An 18,150-nucleotide genomic window follows, 5' to 3' on the forward strand; every position below is an offset into this window, starting at 1 on the left:
TATTAAACTTATCAAATGGCAAAAATAAAGAAGTATCTAAATTTGAGTTTGAGACGTCAGGCCAAGTGGCCCTCCTGCCCCACCCCTCATTGGTCCTGATTATTTTTGTTGCTACCTTGCCACAACAGGCATGGTGGAAGCAGCAGCCTCCTCTAAGTGGGCTAACAACAGTGTTTCTGTCCTTTTTTCCTTTGTTATCACAACCAATCAGGGATCTCATAGTGGATGTGGTGACATCATGACTCCACAGTGACAATCAATGTGATGACATTGCTGAAGGCAAATCAGACACTCATGTTCCTCTCACTCTGAAAGTAATACAGTGTTGATGGTCTGTGTCTACATTATCAATGCCATGATTTGAACAAGTAAGATTGTCATTGCCTTGGCAACAAAGATGTGTTCTCTCGCCTCTCCCCACCCCACAACAGCCCCCTTGTGAGTATCTGTGCACCCTTTGACATAGGATCACAAAAATCACTAAAAGCAGGGTAGGTGGGTGAGATTCCAATTGGCTCAGAGAGTTTGTGAAATGCACACACACAAACACTTCACCTCAGTGCCAGCATAAACCGACTTAATTTTATATATAGCAGGAGAGATAACAGAGAGTGGATAGGTATGGTTAAGGATATTCAAAAAGCATGAAACATTTTCAAACAAAGTAAGTACATTGATTTTTCTATTTCCCTCCAGAATGTCATGAGTACTTTCTCAGACCACTTCTAATTCTCCTTAGGCTGATAAGCATCATGCTAGTTCCCAATCTGAGCACATTCAATTTCGTGAAGGTGAGAAAGCGGATTTTATTCAGCTCTGGCCAGCAGCCAAATTAATTCCTTATCCGCCCCCCTCCACCTCCCCAAATCTTGTTCAATGGACTAGCGCTTTAAAAATAATAACCTTGGGTTTGCTTGCTTGTTTCGGTTTTTGGCCACCAACCATCATGTCTTATGAAGATCTCTGAAGGTTTCTTACAACGTGGAGTTTCACATTGTGTATGGGGCCTTAGCCTACTATCAGCTGAAAGCAGCAAATGAAACTCTTGGGGCCTAGGCCTCTCAGTGAAGCTGCTTAGTCAACTAACCATGTAGGGAAAGGAGGCTGTTGATATGGTAGATTAACTTCCAGACCACCTCTTGAGACTTGCAGGCAAAAGGAGAGACTAGCTTCATCTGCCTGATAAAAATTACCCAACTATTCCCAGGCACATGAATGTATAATAGGCCAGGAGTTTAGAATAGTTCAGAATTCATTGGAACCTGACACTGCATTTACTAATAGAGATGATTTATAGCCACAGCCCTTTAGGTCTTGAAAGTGCAGTTTGTAATAATGTATGTTCTTAGAACATGCCCTCTACTCCTCAAATCAATCCAAATGTCCAATCCAATCCAGATATGAAGGGTGCTTCCAGACTGTCACTGTTTTAAGTTCACATACCAGCAAATGCAGGTTGTGCAATTCTAGTTGATTTGGAAGATCTTGTGCAACGAACACACTTTCCTAAAGCATCAGATTTGTTTGTAGTAAGGAAAAGCAATGAGAAAAGACACTGGAAAGTGTGGGGCAACACTGGCTTTGACACAACATCATCTAACCTCCCCACCAACAAATCAGAATGAATGCTCAATAAACAGGTCATCTGGAAGTGCTCAAAACACTTAAAATCCAACACGGCAGTAGTTTAGACTTCCCAAAGTGATGATTCTGTGAACCTCATCATCAGATGGTTTCACTAACATCACCAGCCCATCCATCCCTCAATTGTCATTTCTGCCTTTCCCCCAATTGGTGAAAGAGGCTAACAGCAGTGCAAACCATAAACGCCAGGTCTAGGGGGCTCTGGGTGCTAAGCACCCATAAAAACAACGCTGAGCTCCAGCATGACTTCTGATTACCAGAAGTCACGTCAGAGCTCTAACACGGCCTCCCAGATGACGTTGAAGCCCCTGCCAGGGCTCCAAACGCAACTTCCAGTAGAAACCAGAAGTCACATTAGAGGTTTTGGATGTAACCTCTGAGACGCCATGAGGCCTTGGAAGAGCCACCACCCGCCGATACACTGTGATGTCATGATGTCATGACAGCATGACATCATGTTGCATCACAGGCACCATTGGGCACTCATAACCTGGAGCCCAAGTCCGTGCCCCTGGTGCAAACATAGTACAGAATAACAAAAGGCAGTCAAATTGCACTAAAATACGACATAAAAACAATAGAACAAGGCATTTAAACATTAATAAAGCAACAGGTAAAAGCCAATGATACAATATATTGAAATCAGCCTTTCTAAGTGAAAATTTCTTTTCCTCCTGAAAAAGAGTTCAAAATGAAGTTAGCTGGGCCTCCAGCTGGCAGGGATATTCAGAGCCTGTGAGCAGCCACCAAGAAGGCTCTTACCTGAGATGACCAGCATTTTTGCTGGTAATCTAACTGTGGCTATGTGCAAGCAGACCTATCTCTCTACAAATCCTGTGTGCAGAACCCATTTTGCTTATTCATTTAAATGCTTATACTCCACATTTCACCCCTTCATTTGTGTACATGACATTACCCAGGGATGCATTTGGAAATTCCTTCCTGGGGGGCATATATATGTCATTTTGATTGATCCATTTTGATTATCAAATACAATCTCCCTCCCCATGGCAGCTGTGAATACTATAATTATTATTAATAATAATTTTATTATTTATACTCCACCCAACTGGCTGGGTTTCCCCAGCCACTCTGGGAGGCTTCCAGCACATACAGAAACATACTGGGGTTGGGTGAAAATGCTCTCCCAAAATTTGCCACAGTATTTATGTTGAAGGCTTGTGATTTGCAAGTTTATTTTGTTGTGCTAGGGTTTAATAACTTGTTTTAGCTCCATATTAATCTCTAAAGATTTTTTTGAGCTATATTCATAGCTTTCTCAGGCAGGCAGTCGTGGAGTCCTTAGCCTCCAGTAATGTGAAATGATTAAACCTATAATGAGTGATTACCTTAATATAAACCGCTTTGGCACATATTAATTTGGGCATCCATGAAGCATAGATAAAACTATAAAAACTTCAGGATCTTCCTCCAAATGGGCTAAGGGAAACACTGAAATGAACTACCATTGTGCTGTCAGAAGTAGATAATTTGTGGCAAATTTATGTAGGAAGTGGGTGGGTGCCAACCCAGAATCACTAACTGCACACGAGAATTTATAATTTCTTAATACCAACCTGGAAATCGCCCTCTGTAGACCATTTGAGGTTTTTTGACTTCTTCAGCATTTTACAGACAGCAATAGCCATGGTGGGAGAAAGTAAGCACGGCTATTATTATTACTGCAGAACTGAGAGAAGTAAAAAATAACCCCTTTGTCCCACTGTTCGCAATTTAAAATGTTGAGGTCTGAAAAGCAAGCCCTTAAATCCTTAAATCCCACCCACTTACTTTTAGGTAAGCCTGTAGTATTGTATTGGGAATTCAATAGGGTCATACCAAGTTCGTTTATTAGCAAGGACTGCCATTTAACTGTGCAGCAAGAGTTTGCCATTATGTTTTTATTACACCAGAGGGTTGGCCTATTTTTGAAAAATGTCAGTCACTGGGGTTTAATTGGATGTCTGGCACTAGTTTAATTTGCAAAATCACTGTTTATTAAGAAGAGAGCCTTCAAGACAGCTGGAAAGCCTATAGCTGAAAAATACATACACCACTATTTGATTACTATGCATTTCTGGGTGCTGTGCTTTTGTGGTGCGGACATGCTGTCAATTTTAACAGATTGTTGCTTGCTTTTTAAAAAAAGTAAGAGCAAGGCCAACAGAATAATAAAGCTATACCTCTCAGGGCCAGCTAATATATCATGTTTGTTTGTTTGTTTTTCCATGCAGCTAGTCCTCACCTTAAATCATAGATTTGATGCATCATGAACAAGGAATTTAGCCAGCCTGATTGCTGCAGTTTGGCCAATATCATTGCTAGCTTCCATTTCCCTAAGACCCAAATTCTGTTGATGGAGCCAGCAAAAGCTAGCAAGGCAGATCATTTTGGTGTGCTCCTGACTGCTTCAAATGGTAGGAGCACTTCTGTCTTTTTTTCTCTGATCTGTTTTTCTCAGGGAATGTTTTAAGCGGTTTGTCTTCTTCATTTCCTAAATAGCCCCGCTTGAAATGTCAGTCCTTTTACTAAGCCAAAGATTTCCCAGTCACAGGTGAATGACATCATTCATCACTTCTCTAGTCCAGGCTGGCTGTTCACAAACTCTCCCTAGCACAGCTTCTCCATGGTTATAGGTCTGGGTAATCAGGGTGGTGGTGCACCATCTTCTGTCTCCAAATCTGGGAGAGTTGTGTACAGCTATTAACCAAATGAAGAACAACAAAGCCAGCAGACCTGATGGGATACCTGCCAAAGTCTTCAAAGTGGGCGGAATTGAACTTACACAACAACTTCACAAGCCCATCAGAAAAATATGGGAGAGAGAGGAGATCCCAGCAGACTTTAGGGATGCCAAAATTACCAATCTCTTTTGGGAAAAGGTGATAGAACAGATCGCGGAAACTATCGAGGCATCTCCTTATTAGCCGGGGCCGGCAAAATTGTTGTAAGGATCTTAGCAAACCATCTCCTAACAATATCTAAGGCTACCCTTCCTGAATCCAAAAATGGTTTTCAACCTTCCAGGGGGACAGTGGACATGATTTTCACTGCTCGACAGCTTCAAGAAAAAATGCAGAGAGCAAAACCAACCCCTGTTTATAGCGTTCCTTGACCTGACTAAGGCCTTCGACACTGTAAATTCTAATGCCCTGTGGACTGTCCTTCTGAAAATTGGCTGACCAGATAAATTTGTGAACATCCTTTGGCTCTTCCACAATAATATGACAGTAACAATCACAGATAACAGTGGCTCTCAAAGCAATCAGGTATTAAACAGTGTTGTGTTATTGCCCCAACTCTATTTATTATTTTCATTGCCATGATCCTACACTTTGTTGAAGGGAAACGCCCCACTGGGGTAGAAATCATATATCAAACAGATGGAAAGCTCTTCAATCTGAGCAGGCTGAAAGCAAAGAGTAAGGTTACTGTATCTTCCGCCATAGAGCTTCAGTATGCTGATGACAACATAATGTGTGCACACTCAGAGGATGAGCTCCAAACCATCCTAAATGTCTTCACAGAAGCTTACGAAAAGCTTGGCCTATTGCTCAACATCCAAAAGACCAAAGTGCTGCACCAACAAGTACAAAATAACCCCTCTGTGGCGCCACAAATTCAACTCAATGGTGTATCTTTGGAAAATGTTGATCACTTCTCCTACCACAAGGGCCAACATTGATGCCAAAATCCAGCATCACTTGAGCTCTGTGAGTGTGGTTTTCTCCCAATTGAAGTGCAGAGTGTTTGAGGACCAGGACATTCACAGGGAAACCAAAATGCTTGTTTACAAAGTTATTGTACTACCAACCTTACTGTATGCTTGTGAAACATGGACAACTTATAAACGCCATCTCCAACTCTTCGACAGATTCCATCAACGGTGTCTCTGAAAATTTTTACACATCACTTGGGAAGACAGGCAAACTAATGCCAGTGTACTGGAAGAAGCAAAGATCACCAGTGTTGAAGCAATGATGCTTCAATATCAACTTCATTGGACTGGACATGTGTGGATGCCTGATTATCATCTTCCAAAGCAACTACTCTATTCTGAACTTAAAAATGGAAAGTGTAATGCTGGAGGTCAACAAAAGAGGTTTAAAATCTCTCTCAATGTAAATCTAAAAAAATGTAATATAAGCACAGACAACTGGGAAACACTGGCCTCTGAGCGATCCAATTGGAGAACAACCTTTACTGAAGGTGTTGTGGACTTTGAAGATGCTCGAACTCAGGACAATAGGAAGAAATGTGCTAAGAGGCTGACACGTTTGGCAAACTCTCACCATGATCAACTCTCACCCAGAAACCTACAGTCCTTCCCCACTGTGGAAGGATATGTGGATCCAGAATTGGCCTCCACAGTCACTTACGGATTCAGTTTTAAAACCGTGTTCATGGAAGACAATCTGACTCGTCTACGAGTAATCACCAAAGAAGAAGAGCTCCATCTTCTGTGTGATGTTCTGTATTTTGTGTTTTCAGGTTGTGTTTATGTTGCATACTGCCTGAGCTTCAGATGAAGTGCAGTGTATAAATTTAATAAATAATCATAATCTACTAGACTACAGATAAGGCTTTCACTGTTAAAGAATGGGATCTAGTTTCTGGGCTAGCTAGGTTTGCAGGTTGCCTTGGGAATTGCTTTATAAGAACATGTTTACTTGCTCATGCTTCTTTTATTTTCTCTAACAACAGGTCCCCAAGACATGATGGAGTCTGGGGGGTTAGCCTCTTTTTAAAGCATAAAATATACGGCTGGAAAACCTTTCAATTGTGCAAGAATAAATCTTGTCCTTTTTTTTTTTTACCATGTTGAGACAAAGAAAGCTGGTTTCTGAGCCACATTCAAAACTGTTTGCTTGTCTATATGTGTGAATGCCCTATGATTTTGATAACCTATCCATAAACCTTTTTTTTCTATTTTACTGCACTACTGGATTTGCTAACTAATCCTCTAAGCCTTATTTAAATCCTCTAAGGCTATGCTTAGCTACTTTGCAGTGCCACATACTACAAATATGTGTGTGTGTACATACACACACACAAGCCTGATTTAGGAATTGCCTATGGGGTTTTTTTTTGTGGGGAGAGGTCTGGCAAATTCTGCCAATGTCTGCCCTCCAGCCAGCCAGCTTGTAGTGTTGCTGCTGCTTTTGGTACTGCAGGAAATTCTGTTTAACTTTAAACAGCGTTTGTTGCCGCAGAAACACAGCCTGGAGCAGCAGCAGTAGTGCTCCTACACAGCTCTCCAAAATGTGGGTTCATACCTCACTCTGAAGAAGAGACACCAGAGAATGCATGCATTGCTATGGTATTGCTCTAACAGTGTCAAACTCTGTTTATTGTACAACATTCTCAGTTTAACATAGTTAGATTTTGAACAGTATTTGCCACTGATGCAGGAATGGGACAGTGGTCCAGCTGGTGTTCTCTGGTGGAATCTACAAACATATAAAAAAATGCTGTGAAAATGCTTTTAAAAAATGTTTTGAAAAATACATTGGATTTGTCATAGCTCACTTTCGCCATCTAGTGTCATATTTGTATATTGCACTTTACAACACATTTAAAACGTTTTATTTGCTGAGTCCTCTGTGGCAACATCAAAGGGGACGGTTTGTGTTTGTGTTGCCACTCCCAAGGCAGCAGCAAATACTGTTCAAGTGGACAAGGCAATAGAGTAGGGGAGGAGTCATTGGGAGTAGCAGCAGAGGCAGCAGGTGTGGCAGAAGATGGGAGGCAGGTTGGGAAGCCTGCAGAAGTCTACCTCTAGTGTCGCAAGACCTGGTAAAAAGTCACCTGGCTTTGACTGTGGCATGGAAGTAGTTGCACCAACTTCCACCATCTTTCCTCACAGAGGAAAGAACTTTGTAGTGGATTTTCCAGTGGCAGCAAAGACTGCCAGAACTGAGGAACAAGTAAAGATTCAACTGAACAGGAATGATCAGAGAGCATACTGGTAGGTGCAAATAAAATAAATGGGTGGAATTTATTCAAATGTGCATTAGTGTTGCAGGAAATAAAATGGAAGCCACACTGAAGTCTTATCATTAGAGGAACATCATCTGTTGGTTTTTTTTAATGCAAAAGGGCCAACGTTTCAGGGATTCTTCCTATTTGCTGGTAAGAAGTAGGTGTCACAAAGCTTTTCTATAATAACTGTAGGAAAATAATGGTGTGAGTAGCAAAAACAAAACTAAGATTAGAACCTTCCATTCACATTAGGGCAATTAAAGAGCTTTAAAAGACTGAAAGTGCTTTAGCACCACCAAATATTCAGTTACTCTTTTTTAAAAAAAACACACAAAAAACATTTTAAAGCCATTTAAATTACTTTACTCTTTGCCACCTCCTAAGGCATTCTAAACTAAAGCACTTTAATGTATAAGTTGATGAGTCATGCCAGGCCAATAGCTAAGAGGGGGCTCTTAAAGTTTTCAACCCACCCCACTTCCCAAGGGTAATAAAATATGCTGCATAATATGATGCCCCGATTGTTACTTTAAAATTTCGTTAAATGCTCAGAAGCTTCATATTTTTCAACCTCTGCGTGGCTATTTTGTTTTTGGTGTTATTTATATATACTCTGTGTGTGTGTGTGTGTGTGTGTGTGTGTGTGTGTATGTGTATATATATATATATATATACGAAAGCAAATATATATATATATATATACACGCACACACACACATATATATTTGCTTTCTCATTATATCTCACCAACAAAACATATTAGTCATGCAGGAAATGATAAGAAAAATGATAATAAAGCATAAACAAGTAATAATAATATGTCTTTATTTCACCAAATTATTTTAATCCTCTATATCTTCACTTTTACTTCCCTTCCACTCTTTCCCTGGTTTCCTATCTATTGCCCTTTTACGGTAACTGTGTTTCTTTACTTTTCAGCAGTATTCTCATTACCTTGCATAATCTCATGTTGTAACATACACTGCTGAGTGTGGGTGTTTTATAACCTGTTATGATTATTTTCTTGTTATAATTATTTTCCATATAATCTGCATATAGTATCCCATCCTCTTTCAAACTTTTATGTTTGTCATACTAGTTCTATATATTCTAATATTTTGAGATGCCATTCTTCTCTTGGTGGGGCTGTATCCATTTTACATTTTTGTGCAATTAAAATTTGAGCGGCTATTGTCACATGTATTCATACGTTAGTTTGTTTTGGGGGGATTTCTGTCATTATTACTCCCAGAAGAAAAGCTTCTGGATTCTTGGGAAACGTTCTTTGGAACATTTTCTTAAGTTCGTTATACACCATCTCCCCAAATTCTTTTGTTACCCTACAGAACCTTCGCATGGTTATTTTGAACAATCACATGCATTTCCGACTTCATTCCTAATTAAAACAAAAACATGCAAAAAATATTTCTGACTTGAAGCCTTGATCCTAAGGCTTAGTGCAGCAGCCTGTAAATGCAAAGGATGCCAGCACATTAGAAGCCAAGGAATTACACTGTTGGTTCAGGTACCAAATGGAGACCTTTTTCTCAAGCTAAATTCATAGCCGATGGCCTCAGCATACTTGGAGAGGCAACCATACATGAATGCAGCAGGGCCATGGAGATTAGGACCCCCTTTGGGAACAGGAAACTGCCTTCTGCGGTTACATGCAAACCAGATGTTCCTCCTTTTACTCTTGTGGCAAGTGATGCTCACTTAGAACCAGCGCAGCTAGAGAGAGGCCCAAAAGCCCCGCATTTAAACTTGCCCTGGGTGTGGTGCCAAGGGCTGCCATTGGCCGGTTGGTCCCACGCCTAGGGGGAGGCCCATTAATCCCTGTCACCATTGGCCCATTTGGCGGAAGGAAGATGATCTGGCCTGCGATAGGCTAGTTTACCAGGGAGGCCCTGGGCCTGCCCGCAAAGCCACATGCCCGTTAAGGGGGCGAACGGTCTTAGAATGTTGTTTGTTGAGGGACATAAATGAACTCATCAAAATACACATTGAGGTGAATGTAGAAGTTTGCACTCAGGCAAAAAGATATGTGGATTGTCAAGGGATTTTGAAAGTGTTTTGATTAGGCTACCAAAACTTCTCAGGAAAGTTTCGCAGCTACAACAAAGCCACTGTAAACTGCTTTGAGGGGCCCTCCCTACCCTGCCATCAAGTGATTACTTTTTTTTCTGAAATAATTTTTTTTTGAAACAGACAAATTTTTAAAAAGAGGATATATCTTAGAGTTCCTTTCACTGTTTCCTTCCCTATCTTCCAGGTAGCTTTTCTTTTTCCATTGAGGTGATGGGTTTTATATTGCACAGCCGTCCTTGACTTTCAGGAGGAATTTGAAAACATTCATGTTCACCTAGGTGTTGGGTGGCTGAAGAGTACTGTTCCTGGCAACGCTGAGTAATGTTTTTAACATGAAAATCCTTTTTTGACTTTTTTTTTTTACCTGGATGTGTTTGTCACCCTGGGTTGCTTTGAGAGAACGAGTGGGATATAGGTGCAATAAATAATAATAAATGATATAATGATATAAGCTGACAGTCTGAGCACTGTCATCTGTTCCTACATGGTGCCAATCATGTGCACGACCTTGCCTTCTCTTTACATACTACCTTGTCTCGATGGTCAGCCCTTGATGTGGAACTTTATGTCTCTTGAAGCTCCAGTTCCAAGCTTAGCAGCCGCCCATAATCTAGGCTATGTTTAGCATCATCTTTGTAAGGCAGTAGCACTACCTGCTCTACTTACCGGTCAAGCTGTTTTCTAATGAACAACCTTCATATTGCTAAGATGAACTAGTGTAATACAAGACACACACCCACACCCCAGGTGGTAAAAATTAATATTGACTTAGAAGAAAGCAGCATCACGTGCACACTGGGACATAATTATAACCTGGCTTTGGTGATAATAGGAGATAAGTGTTCTGTTCCTGACTATTCATCACTTTGTATTGTCCTCTTTGCCACCAGCTATTTACCCTGGCTTGTTGAGTCACACCTTGGAGTAGCAGAGCCTTAAGACCGCTTTTGTTACAAACCAAGGATATGTTGGTCTTGAAACCCGGGTATTGTGTTTCCCATAATAAGTTTTAATTGGATTTTAGCTCCCTGCTTTAAAAAAAGATTTCAGCATGGGCTTTATTAGGTTTAATTACAAATCCATAGCTATTTGTTATGTGGCTCCAATTTGATATTTTGCAATGACAATTACAATTTTATTCAACGGTGGGAAAACATATTAAAGAAAAATAGCAAGAGACAGGCTCATTGTATGGGTTGATTAATTGAATTTCATTTTTATGTGGGTTTGTGATAAATGATTACAAGCTAGAAAATAACTAGAGCAGTAGATCAGAATGTGCTCATTCATTTTCAAGAGGTATGCGCAGAGTGCAAGCCACTGTTGTAAATGATCAGTTGAGCAAGTACACAATCAGGCCTGGCAATCCAATACTCTGGCCTTTATCTCAGCGGACTACCGTTCCGTACATTTTACATTCCATTAAAATTGTCCTTTCCAAAACTAAACAGAGCCCAGACAAATAGTCGATTTGGATCTCTCTGAATTGCACTAACAACTCATAGATCCATGGTGAATTAGTAAGTATTGCAAGCAAGAGAGTGCTTTTTAAAAAGCAAATGAAATACATTACTGCATACTCATTCACTTTCACGGCTGCAGTTTGATTTAATTATTTATGATCATTTCCTAATATATTAGCAAATAATGCTGCAGTATGTTTTTCAAAAATAATGAGGGCTCAGTAACTGATGACAGTCTCTATCCATTAAGATCAATGGGAGTTTCACTGTTGACTTCAGTGGGTTACACACTGCCTCCTTCTCTCTTTGCAGAGATGGAGAAGGAGCACCTTTCCATATGAGAACCTTTTTCGTTTGTTTAAGAAGTATGAAAAGAAATTGGAGGCCTCCCCCCCCCCCAACTCCACAGTAACACAGTGTTGCAGAACGGCGCAGGCCCGCCCCCAAAGCAGTCCCTGGTCTGGGTCTTCCTGCCAGACAAAGACATAACACACCTCTCTCTCCAGCTGGAAAGATTGAGGATGAGCCTGCCTTCCAGACTGAACAATGGCAGGTGGGCTGGTGGGCAGACTTACTCTGGGGGCAGACCTGGGAATGATGTGTGACTTAGGAATATCTTGGTCAGTTTGAGGGATTGTTTGCAGCAGAATTTGGCCAGAATTTGGTCCAGCTTGAGTGGCAAAGAAGGCGTTGGGTAAAACCTAGTCATGGCCAGAGGGGAAGTTGTAAGCCTCTGCCTGCTCCTCCAAGGGAATCCCGTGAAAAGGACCCAGGAGGAGGTGCTTCTGTCTGGATTCCCAGGCAGGGGTAGGGCCATAGCATTCCTCAAGTTGGTGACCCTCGAGAGGTGGCTCCTATTTGATGTATGGCCATAGGGCCTCCTCAGCACTGGTTGGACTCGTTGGTTTATCATCCAGCAGATGAGTTGGTTGATATCTGTTTCAACCCCGTGTCTATGCCAAACCCCTTACATCTGTAATCAATAATGTTGTGGCCTCATTCAAACCATATAATTTTGTTGTGAGTTGCTCTTTTGGACAGTGCAGGTGACGCTGTGGGTTAAACCACAGAGCCTAGGACTTGTTGATCAGAAGGTTGATGGTTCGAATCCCCACGACGGGGTGAGCTCCCGTTGTTCAGTCCCTGCTCCTGCCCACCTAGCAGTTCGAAAGCATGTCAAAGTGCAAGTAGATAAATAGCTACTGCTCCAGCGGGAAGGTAAACGGCGTTTCTGTGCGCTGCTCTGGTTCGCCAGAAGCGGCTTAGTCATGCTGGCCACATGACACGGAAGCTGTACGCTGGCTCCCTCGGCCAGTAAAGCGAGACCCCAGAGTCGGTCACGATTGGACCTAATGGTCAGGGGTCTCTTTACCTTTACCTTTACCCTGTGGAGCAGTGGCACCACAGCATCTGGGCATGTAAACGACGCCACCATGATGTCTGCTAATGCCAATGGAGTATAAAGTAATTCTTGTACTCACCATCACTGTATTCTTACCCTGCATCATCGCCATTGTATTATGCTTTACAGCAGTGTGTCTAGCCCCCAGTTCAAGAGCCAGATTCTCCCCTGAACCATTTTCTTCAGCCCCCCCGTCAAGTCGTTTTCTTATGGTCAACGACCAGTATCAAGACAAAGACACCAACTGCAAAATGTAAAACCTCAAGACAAAATAACCCCCCTCTGATTCTACCAATTTGGGCAGTGGCTGCCCCCCAAAAGAAGAACTAGTAAAGCTGTGTTTTCCTTTATCTCATCCTGAGTTAACAGTTTAGATAAAGCATATGATGATGAATCAAAAATCCTAGAAAAAGGGATCTGGAGTCAAAGAAAGCACAACTCTAAGAGCAGTGGCATTTATTCCTTTGTCTTGAAAGCAACCAGCTGTTACATATCTTACTATATTTCAGCCATGGGTGCCCCACACTGCAATGGTTGTGTGAAGACTGCCAGTGCCACAATGAGATGTATCTGATGTTCTGCATGCCGCCGCAGGCTAGTCTTGCAAGCAATCTGCAGAAAGAGCATCCCTGTGTTGTTCAGTTGTGGCTTTTATACAATGACCCCGTCATTTAGAATTCACAGCTGGAAGTTGACGCGCACTGTTTCAAAGATGCACTTGTGCTGTGAGGATGGGATCTTAGAGAAGTACCTGCTACTCTTTAGCAGACACAAGCAGAGCAAGCACTGAAAATTGATGCATCTAAAGTTCCCATTCATTTCTGAAAGTGTAGGTCATATACTTGATGAAAACATTAAAGCAGGAGACACCAGCCCTTTCTGGCCTGTGGTCACACTTAGATTTTTGAGTGTGTGCCCCCCGCCTTCTGGCCACTTCTCTCCCCTGCTCTACTAAATAAGCCATACACAAAAAGAGAGAAAGTACACACAGAGAGAGACCTTGCTTTCCTGAGTGATCTGGGTAAAAATGGATTCCAGCAGAAATAATCTGAGCCTTGAAAAGCACATAGAGCTGAAAGAGAAAGTGTGACAGAGCATCATTCCAACTTCCCTGTTCGGCTCTTTGTACTTTTCAAGGGACTAAAAGGTTGACCAGTGCTTTTTTTCCCCTAGAAAAAGAGGTGTAGGAACTCCCTCATTTTTTGACAGACAATCCGGCATCACTGTGTTTGCATTAAAACATCATCTAAGACATGCTGCCCCACAACCTCTGACACAAAGCCACGAGCAGCATGCAGCCCAAAGCCTCCAACCAGAGATGGAGGAAGAAGGTGCAGTGAGGGCGGACCGCCCCGGGTGTCACCACTGAGGGGGTGACAAAATGCCGGGCGGCACTCACCGCAGGGCCTGCAGCACGCCTGAGCCACACGTCTCTCCTGGAAATGATGTGGTGACTTGGGCACCCGCAGGCTGTAGGGTGGCTGAGAGGGAGGAGACAGGCAGACTCCTTGGAGGCCCCACAGGGTGTCCTGCCCCAGCTTGCCCTGCCCTGTGGGTGGCTGGCCCCATACCTGCGGGTTGCTGGCCCCGTCTCTGGACGCAGGGCATGCACACTGCCTCAGGTGCCCAATCGGCTTGCTCCGCCACTGCCTCTGACATGCAGCTCAGAGCTCAGGGCCACTATACAGCTGCCGGTATGCTACAATGAGGTGCCAGAATGCACCAAAGAGGAGGCAGAACTCAGTTCCAGTGAGTTCCAGCTGGAAAAAAACCCCTGATCATGACCAAGATGGAAGTGAGATGGGGAACTCAGAAGCTTTGCCATGAGAGACCACAAGGCTGCCATTGTGCCCACAGACACCATTTTGGTGACCTCTGCATAACCCCTGCAAATAATAAGCTTTCCTCCAAAGAGATAGCTAATATTTCAGAGAGACTAGAGGAGAAAAGAAGCGAAGCAGCTGAACATTTGCTCCTTTTTCATTTTGCCAGTTTTCTGATGATAGAAGGAAAACTTTTATTGCACTGATAACCTTATTTCCCAGGTTTTGTTACTGACCAATCACACACAATAAATTGCTATCAAACCATGACAAAGACATCTCAAAAAAGCTTCTGTATTTGCAATAGCAGCTGGATAGAAATTGGTAGTAATGACAGTCCATTATGGAGATATCTAATTGTCTTTCCTTATCTGTGGATATGTTTGTATTGATTTTTGGGTTGAAATATGTTCATAAAAGCATATAGATTTAGGAAAATTGTTATGGATTTAAAGAAATTGTTATGGATTCAGGAAATTGTTGAGACCTGTCACCTGTGGTTGTATAGCAATAAAACTGCTACTTTTTCTTGGTGAATACTCAAAGCATCGTCTGATCAATATTAAGTACCCCTTTCATTTTGTTTGGCATCTTCACAATGCAATTCTTGAATTAATCACTGTACAGATCCTTAATGTTTAGAAATTGCAAGCTTACCTACAGAGCAAGATTTTTTGATGTTGTTTTATTTCTGAATACAGATTGTCTGGTTTCTAACAGTTGACCACTTAAAGAAGGTCATGCTGCAGTTCAACAGACAAAGTAAGGATGAATAAAGTATTGTCCTGCTACCCCTATCCTTCCTCAGTTTGAATCTCCCCTGCTGTTGCTCTGATTTTCTCTACACTTGAATTTTCCAGCCACCTTCCCCAAGAGAAGCAGAGAGAAATAAATATGAACTTTAGATATAGGATGAGATTCTGGCATGAAATCAGGTAGACAGCCCAACTTTATCAGGTGTTATTGTTCTGCATAAGTTACAGGACCCTAACATCTAGACTGAAAGTCCTAATGGTTTCTTTAAGTCACATTGTAGAAGGCCGTTTGTAACATATAATCAGCCTGCTAATATATCGCCCGATGTTAAACAATCTGCTGTTGATACTGATGACAACCTTATTCCTCTTCTAGGGTAGAAAAGCAGAGAAACAACCTCCATCTTCCATTTTATATTTGTTATTGCTGCATTATCCAGACACATTTGAGCCTGGACCATGAAGGAACAATTTCTAGGTTGGATATGTTTGTGTTTATCATGTGTACATATTGTTTTTGTGTGGTTTGAATTTCCACTCAGTAACTGTGATATGCTGAGGATGGTGCTGTATTCTGCACACATGGTAGCTCACTGAAAATAGGATAACAATTGCGAGTAGAAGCAAAATGGCTTTATTTTGCAGGCATTCTGTTCAATTATTTAGTCACAGATGAAAAGAGCATTGACACTGGTGTGTGGTTGATATTTAATATGGAGTTAGGCTTTAGAGGAGGAAATGATGTACATGTTTTCACTGATCCTTCTTCTGTTTTGTTTGCTGGTGTAGGATTACATCACTGGGAGGGATAGAATCCAACACATGGAAAGCAAAAGACAGTAGACAACATGGCAGGGACAGGGAAGTGAAACCATGGAATTAGCAAGGATGAAGTGATGCTGCTGTTCTGAGCAAGGTTTGCACATTCAGAAGTACATTTGGAAATTAAGAAACTTTGCTGAAAATATCAATTTCATCAAAGAAAATCTGGTGATGACTGGAGCCTTCCCCTTAAAAAAGAGAGGCAAGAAAAAAAACTATAAGGGGACGGGGAAAATCCTACACCCTGATTTAGAATAAAAATTGGAAAGGGTAGGGTGGGTTTGGCAGGTGCCAAACAGTAGCAGATAGCATGGAGTGGCACTGCTGCTAATCTGACCTCTTGTTGGTCACACCACTGCTGCTTGCTTACCAGGAGGGGGCAGGGGCAGTGAAGTCAGCATCATGTAAGGGCCCTGATGGAGGTCAGGTGAGTAGCAGCACCCCACCATTCACTATTGGCACCAAGGAAAGCTTTTGAGGGCACTGCTGTGCCCACAAGCACCATGTTGGTCAACCCAGGTTTCATGGATCTCAGAAAGGGAGCAGAATGCAGATGGGCAAAGATAGACAGTCTTTCAACATGCAGTATATCACGGCAAAACGTTAAACTGGAAATGAGTACATCAAGCAATGTTGAGCAGTGACGGTTTAGTTCTGGACGTAAGAGACAGTTCCATCGATTCAAACAGGTTCCATTGCATGTCTCTTTTCATTCAGGACAAAAATCTGTTTCTTTTCCTTCCTGGAAGCTATCACCCTGCCCTTATTCTTACCACTTACAGTTCTGCAGGAAAGCAGAACCTATGATACCTGGGCCAGCAATGGAGTCCATGGGCTTCTGCTGTGGCATGTAGAATCTCTTTTCTCTCTGCCTTCCAATGCCATTGCATCACCCTGCCACTATCTGAGATTTTTGCAGGAATCAAAAGTCCAGCAATAGTCTCCCAATAGACCAGCTATCTCTTGACTGCTGTTCACTCTCACTCTTCCTGTGGCACTCTGGATGGTGTTTTCTTCATTAGAGGTGCATCACTTAACAGAAAGGGAGAGAGCTTTCTTGCCAGTATTGTCCTGGTTGTGTACTACCCACTCAAAAGTGCATTATTGTTATTTTGGATCATTCAGGATTGGGACACAGCTTTCAGCACGAGTCGTGTTTGTGGGACTATTTGCCCTTTAAATATTTCCCTGGGTGTATTTAACTGCAACCCACAATGGCGCCTAAGAATAAAAGAGTGAAATGTAGCTGTGTGACAAGAAGCGGGTAGAACGCAGACAAGAAGTGGTTGGATACATTGGTGGGAGACATGTGGAACGTATTCTGCCCCTGGATTGTCTGTCTGTAGCAAGCAAGCAAATCTCTGCTATTAATTGTTACTTATATCGCTCAGTGGGAAGGCTATCCCTGAAAGGACCAGGGTGGAAATTTTACTCATATCTCAATGAAGCAGGCTTTATACTTGATGATTCTCCCCGTCAACCAATTATGAAAAGCAAATTGTAAAAACACAATGGAAGATAAAGACCTGAACTCATGCTGGCGAAAATAATACCCAGTCGACTTGGACTGGAGGCAGATGATTATGCATCTCTGCCATTAGCTTCAAAGATGAGAGAGATTCAACTAACCGCTTAATCTGATTTCATGAATGAGAACTTTAGCTCCAGCACTTCCCTTCCTCTTCAGCGTCATAATAACCTGCAGGCAGCTGTTGCTTGTTCCTTCTTTCTTCCTTTCTTCCATTCTTCCTTTCTCATTTTATGCAACACAAATGGGGGGATACTATTATGCTTTCCCCCTCTTAAAATTGGTTTTTGTTAAGGGGGTGGGGGTGAGGAAGACTCACAAACAAAGAAACTGCCTATTAAACACTCATTATTACAATCAAACAGGATTACACTGTGAACGGTCGGAGTCCTATTGGATTTTTGATGACAACTACATGCCAGCCCAGTAGTAGTGATGCTAACTCCCAGCTTGAGGAAACAGGCAAGTGGACATCCTCCTATGGAGCCCGTCAAACATAATGTAGTGCAAAACAGTGGGGGTGGAATAAAACAGGGAAATTGTGCGGCTCTCAGGAGCGAACATAAACTGTCAACAAGCTCATCTCAGACAGTGCAAGTACTGCTGCTAAAAGAACCAGTCATTCTAGAACCTAGGAAACACC

General features: G+C 42.1%; 1 long non-coding RNA gene across 1 annotated transcript; it reads left to right on the forward strand.

Annotated features, from left to right (window-relative positions):
* The first annotated feature begins 284 nt into the window (after positions 1-284).
* On the forward strand, positions 285-6,437 carry LOC310670029. The gene is made up of 4 exons (XR_014507487.1): positions 285-438; positions 2,328-2,430; positions 3,879-4,061; positions 6,349-6,437. It is a non-coding gene; the product is annotated as an uncharacterized lncRNA (long non-coding RNA).
* The last annotated feature ends 11,713 nt before the right edge of the window (positions 6,438-18,150 follow it).

Source organism: Podarcis tiliguerta (assembly GCF_965153285.1).
Source record: "Podarcis tiliguerta genome assembly, chromosome: 2".
In the NCBI taxonomy this organism is placed as follows: Eukaryota; Metazoa; Chordata; class Lepidosauria; order Squamata; family Lacertidae; genus Podarcis; species Podarcis tiliguerta.